Here is a 6,590-nt window from a genome sequence, read left to right on the forward strand (position 1 = left end):
GAGAAGGACTGCACCAACACCAAATGAGGCAGGAAGAAGAAGATGAAGTCACCCAAGAAGAAGGACTGGATTGGACTGAATTAGCATCAATAATTACATATGTCTTTCTATATAAACTGGGCCAAGGGATAGTTAGGTTGTCAGACTTCATGCCCTGACAATTGACTTTGTTGTTGCTAGGGTTATGAACTGGCCCAGAGCTCTGTAATATTTGTATCTTGAATTGATTCTGTTTGCTAAATACATTTTGAAATTGACATTTGTTTACTTGAAGTCTTCATTTAAAGAACACGCGGATTGGCAGTGACACACGAGAGGTATTGCAATCCAACAACCACTCTGGAGTTGCTGATGGTGAGAGGCGACAGGCAGGGGTGGCAATTCTGTTTGCTCCCCAGCTCAGTGCCTGTATATTGGAGTTTACCCCGGTGGATGAGAGGGTAGCCTCCCTTCGCCTTCGGGTGGGGGGACGGATCCTGACTGTTGTTTGTGCCAAACATCAGTTCAGCGTATCCACCCTTTTTGGAGTCCTTAGAGGGAGTGCTGGAGAGTACTCCTTCTGGGGGCTCCCGCATCCTCCTGGGTGACTTCAATGCTCACTTTGGCAATGACAGTGTGACCTGGAGAGGTGTGATTGGGAAGAACGGCCCCCCGATCTGAACCCGAATAGTGTTTTATTATTGCACTTCTGTGCTCGTCTTAGAATGTCCATAACAAACACCTTGTTCAGGCATAAAGGCGTCCACATGTGCACTTGGCACCAGGATGCCTTAGGCCGCAGATCGATGATCGACTTTGTGGTCGTGTCATCGGATTTGCGGCCGCATGTTCTGGACACTCGGGTGAAGAGAGGGGCGGAGCTGTAAACTGATCACCACCTGGTGGTGAGTTGGCTCCGATGGTGGGGAAGGATGCCGGACAGACTTGGCAGACCCAAACGTATTGTGAGGGTCTGCCGGGAACGCCTGGCAGAGTCTCCTGTCAGAAGGAGCTTCAACTCACACCTCCGGGAGAGCTTTGACCATGTCCCAGGGGAGGCGGGGGACATTGAGCCTGAGTGGACCATGTTCCGTGCCTCCATTGTTGAGGTGGCTGACCGGTGCTGTGGCCGCAAGGTGGTTGGTGCCTGTCGTGGCGGCAATGCCCGAACCCGCTGGTGGACACCAGTGGTGAGGGATGCCATCAGGCTGAAGAAGGAGTCCTATCGGGCCTTACTGGCCTGTGGGACTCCTGAGGCAGCAGATAGGTACCGGCAGGCCAAGCGGAGTGCATCTACGGCTGTTGCCGAGACAAAGACCCAGGCATGGGAAGAGTTCGGTGAGGCCATGGAGAACAACTTTCGGACGGCCTCGAAAAGGTTCTGGACCACCATCAGATGTCTGAGGAAGGGGAAGCAGTGCTCTGTCAACGCTGTGTATAGTGGTGATGGTGTACTGCTGACCTCAACTCGGGATGTTATGGATCAGTGGAAGGAATACTTCGAGGACCTCCTCAATCCCACAAGCACGCCTTCCAATGAGGAAGCAGGGCCTGGAGACCTGGGAATAGGCTCTCATATCTCCGGGGCTGAAGTTGCCGAGGTAGTCAAAAAACTCCTCGGTGGCAAGGCCCCGGGGGTGGATGAGATCCGTCCAGAGTTCCTTAAGGCTCTGGATGTTGTTGGGCTGTCGTGGCTGACTCGACTCTGCAACATTGCGTGGACATCGGGGGCGGTGCCCCTAGATTGGCAGACCGGGGTGGTAGTCCCTCTTTTTAAGAAGGGGGACCGGAGGGTGTGTTCCAACTATAGGGGCATCACACTCCTCAACCTCCCTGGTAAGGTCTATTCAGGGGTACTGGAGAAGAGGGTCCGCCGGATAGTCGAACCTCAGATTCAGGAGGAGCAATGTGGTTTTCATCCTGGGCGTGGAACAGTGGACCAGCTCTACACCCTCAGCAGGGTCTTCGAGGGTGCATGGGAGTTTGCCCAACCAGTCCACATGTGTTTTGTGGACTTGGAGAAGGCATTCGACCGTGTCCCTCGGGGGGTCCTGTGGGGGGTTCTTCGAGAGTATGGGGTGTTGGGCCCACTGATACGATCAGTGTCAGAGTTTGGTTTGCATTGCTGGCAGTAAGTCGAACTCGTTTCCAGTGAGGGTTGGTCTCCGCCAGGGGTGCCCTTTGTCACCGATTCTATTCATAATTTTTATGGACAGAATTTCTAGGTGCAGTCATGGTGTTGAGCGGGTCCAGTTTGGTGACCTCAGGTTCGGGTCGCTGCTTTTTGCAGATGATGTGGTCCTTTTGGCGTCATCAGCCTGTGACCTCTAACGATCACTGGATCGGTTCGCCGCCGCATGTGAAGCGGCTGGCATGAAAATCAGCACCTCCAAATCCGAGGCCATGGTTCTCAACCGGAAAAAGAGTGCCTTCTCCGGGTCAAGGAGGAGATCCTGCCCCAAGTGGAGGAGTTCAAGTACCTCGGGGTCTTGGCCTGGGAACGCCTGGGGATGCCCCCGGATGAGCTGGACGAAGTAGCTGGGGAGAGGGAAGTCTGGGCTTCTCTTCTTAGGCTGCTGCCCCTGCGACCCGACCTCGGATAAGCGGTAGAGGATGGATGGATGGATGGATGACCATCAGCATAACTATCACCATTCATACAATAACTATTAGTTACTTAACTGTCATTAAACCTTCAATATATCACTGCTGCAATTTTATATATATATATATACAGTATATAATACCTAAGTTATCTATCTATCTATCTATCTATCTATCTATCTATCTATCTATCTATCTATCTATCTATCTATCTATCTATTTATGTGTCTGTCTGTCTGTCTGTGTGCATGTGTTGATGGCATCTATTTTCTTATGCCTAACTTAAATTTGGAGAATGACATAATTGCTTACTGATTATGTCACCGTCACCATGTATTTATTTTGTCTTTTTAAACTGTAACATCACATGCACAGCTTCCGTTCTGAGAAAAAGGCTTCAAGTTCATTTACAGTGGTTCACACATGTTTTATATTTCAGAGGATATTGTGGAAAGTCTTAAAATAACCCAAATTTACGTGCATGACTGAGAAACCTTAGCCATGACCTCCTGCGCTCCATGTTGGGAGACGTCACATGACAGCCAAGTAAAGACTACATGGAGTTTACAGTCATCGACTTTTTCTTTTAAACCATCTAAAGGAACACACTAATCATATATTTAGCAATTTCTGGTAGGTTGTGATATGCTAAAAAAAATATATGTTTTGTTTGAAGGAGTGACAGTACAAACATAATTTGTTTAGTTCGAAAACATAGCTTTTGTGTTTGTTAAAAATCTATAGAATTGTTGTAGATACAGATAATAAACACAACACTTTTTCAAGATGAAATATTAAATTTTGTCAATATTGTTTTCAAGCATTTCCTTAATTGTTTACTGGTATGGAATTCAAAGCTTCTGGCTTCAGTGACCTCCATGCGATAAATGCCTTTAACATCAAGTATCTCATATCAGCTTCCCGTGCCTGGTACAAGTCAAAGTTCCTGTGGCATTGCATCTGGTTTATGAGACTGCCCGAAATATACATGACTTATCATGCTCAGAAATATTCTTACCTAGCCTTCATTGAATACATGGTTCTTAACCATGAGTTACAATTGTCATTGGAATCCTAAGAACACAACATATGTATTGATCGTAATAATTTATTAACATTTTTAATCATTCACATATTCATTCCTAGTAAGCTGTTAAAGTGCACACTAAATATTGAGGTATACCTCTAATTTGGAGAACATGTATCCTGATATAGCCCCCTTTGATAGTTGATGCATCATTAACAGATTTACCTCAAGTTTGACGCTTTTTGAAGCTTTTCTGTGGTCCTTATGCCTCTTTTGTTTTTCTCCAGGGGCTCCATTTTAACCCACAGTCCAAAAACATTCACATAAGATAAAATGTTAAACTTAGCTGGTTGGAAGAGAATGATGAGTGTTTTGTTAGTTTTATGTAAGGTAAAAAGCGAGTTCTCATCATCTTAACCATGTTATCCCTTCTTGGGTCATGGGGAGAGTAGACAAAAAAAAAGTGATCTTTAGCACAGTATCTTACTTGCCTCATCTGATTTTTCAAAATTGAATTGAATTTATTTAAATTGATTTGAATTAAGTTTAATTTAATTTAATTGAACTAAACTAAACTGAACCTAACTGAATACCACCAAGCATGGGTGTGTAAATATAGACTGAGAACACATGACAGAAGGGACAATGTTACATTTGATTTTTTATTAATTGGGCTCTTTTTTTTGCTTGTTTGTTTCTTTACTACATAGGCCACATTACAGATATTATACTGTAAACTGACTTCTCCCTGGGACAAATCCAAAATATTACTTTAACAGATTTTTGTTTTTCAGTCATGAGGCTAGTTTAAAATTCCTGACAAAATGTATGAAAGGCCCTGTGCTTACCCAAATTTACATTCAAATTAGTTCCAGGACACTGAAAGATGAAGTCGGAAATTAATATACATGAAAACTAAGTTTTATGGAAAAAGCCTAATGATTCTGAAAATGAATTAATAATGTTTCTGAAATCTGAAAATTGAGAGCATTCATTTTTTCCACACGGGTTTTTTTTTTTTTTTTAAAGATGTTGTATAGACTGTATTGACATGTAGTAAACACAATATAGATAAAGTTTATGTAGACAACAGCAAATTTGGAACAAAAGGATTAGAATACTGGATTCAAAATAGAAAAACTGTCGGCAGAGTTTAATGCAAAAAGGTCATTTTAATGCAGGGTTTAGTGGTGATGCTGTAATGCTCGGTATTTCAATGGAAGGGACATTCCACAGTCCCAGTCTGCAGTCTACCCACTGGTACTTGAGCAAGCACCCTGCGAGTCACCTGCTCCCCTTTCAGGAAGGTTGCAATTTGCACCCAAAATGAAATGGTAATCTCCCTTCTCGACAGGCGCCATTTCTGACAACGTGAGTACTCAGCATCTAGTCATTGACATCCCAAGTAAGGATTTAACAGCCCCAACACCTAGGAGGCAACACTCATATATCACAGGGAGAAGAAGCAGAACTGAACAGGACCACCAGAGCGAGTTCAGTACTCATCTAACTTACAACGCCACCACTCTCCCACTAAAGTAAGTTCTATATTTGGGATTCTACAGTTTTATTTAAAAATAAGGCAAGATCACTGTTAACAATCTAATATAAACAGAAACTATGTGGGGGAAAATGCAAAATGAAATGATTGTCAGCAATTAGAATTTTTAGAATTTTCTGCAAATTTCATTCTGTCCTCATTTCATTCATGTTATTTCTTGGACATAAGAAATGCAAATATATGATAAAATATGCTTTGAATAGCAATACAAACAATTCTGCACGCATTACGTTACGTCTACAGAGTGTAAAAAAATTGTCCAGTCAATTGTCCCACTGATAATGTTTATGCAGCATTGTACCTGTGCTTTTTCATCATACATCTGCAGACTTACTTACATACAATGTATGTAAAAAAAAAAAAAATCTAATAATAAATACTGCAGAATACAGTAAATTAAGGGTTTCTTTTTCAAGTGCACATTTCAGGAGCATCCTTTTGAGAGAGCGGGTGGGGGCAAGAGAGATATAGAGTGCTGTCATAACCTAAATTAAGCAAAGATGCCATGTGTTCTTTCACATGACCAGCTTCAGGCATGACACCATATATGGTCACATGCTTTTGAAACAGGACTATAATATAATATCTTGCTTTTAATCAGTTTTATGATGCTCTTTGCTACATGCTGCCAAGTTCTATATATCATCCCTTGTCATACAAGGAACCTAACAAGCACGGACCAAAAGTGTTATTGGAACATCTTATATGTAACACTCACGAAAGATAAAAAATAACTTGTGTGAATAAGAATTGAACATCTGATTTACAAGTACATTAGTTTACAGGTCAGGATATTCAGTTTTGTGCACCAGAGGGCTGATCAGATGACATTCCAGTTTTGTCACCCTCCAACAGCCATGGACCATTAATGACCAAAAATATCACACCCCTCTCTTGGGTGGTGGATTCACTTGGTGCAACTACCCAAACTACATCAAATCAAAATCTTATCCTGAGATTTTTGAATGTTAATCATCTCTGTATTCAGTACATTCATTTATATACTTTATAGACTTACAGGCAGAAACTTTGTTAAATTGATTGTATTTCAACATGGGGTCATTCATGAGAAGTAACACTACAGCAACATCGTTACTTTAACAAAAAAAAGCAAAGTCACTTTACATTTAATGAAATATATGGAACTGGACACACAAGACCATATCATCACATTTACTAAATTTGCAGACACATGTGATCTGCTGGGTTGTTTACTGTATCAAGTTTAAATTACTACTAATCTTGTGCTGCCTGTAAAAGATAATTAAGATTCAATTAAATTCACATCAGATACACAAACATACACAAAGAATAAATGTCATGCAGGAAAATCTTGCAGCTGTGTCAGAAAAGCAATTTCAATGCAGGGCACAACCATTTTTGTTGCAAAGCTAAGATATCAAGTGTGAAGATATCCGT

Source organism: Takifugu flavidus, chromosome 4, assembly GCF_003711565.1.
Source record: "Takifugu flavidus isolate HTHZ2018 chromosome 4, ASM371156v2, whole genome shotgun sequence".
Taxonomy (NCBI): domain Eukaryota; kingdom Metazoa; phylum Chordata; class Actinopteri; order Tetraodontiformes; family Tetraodontidae; genus Takifugu; species Takifugu flavidus.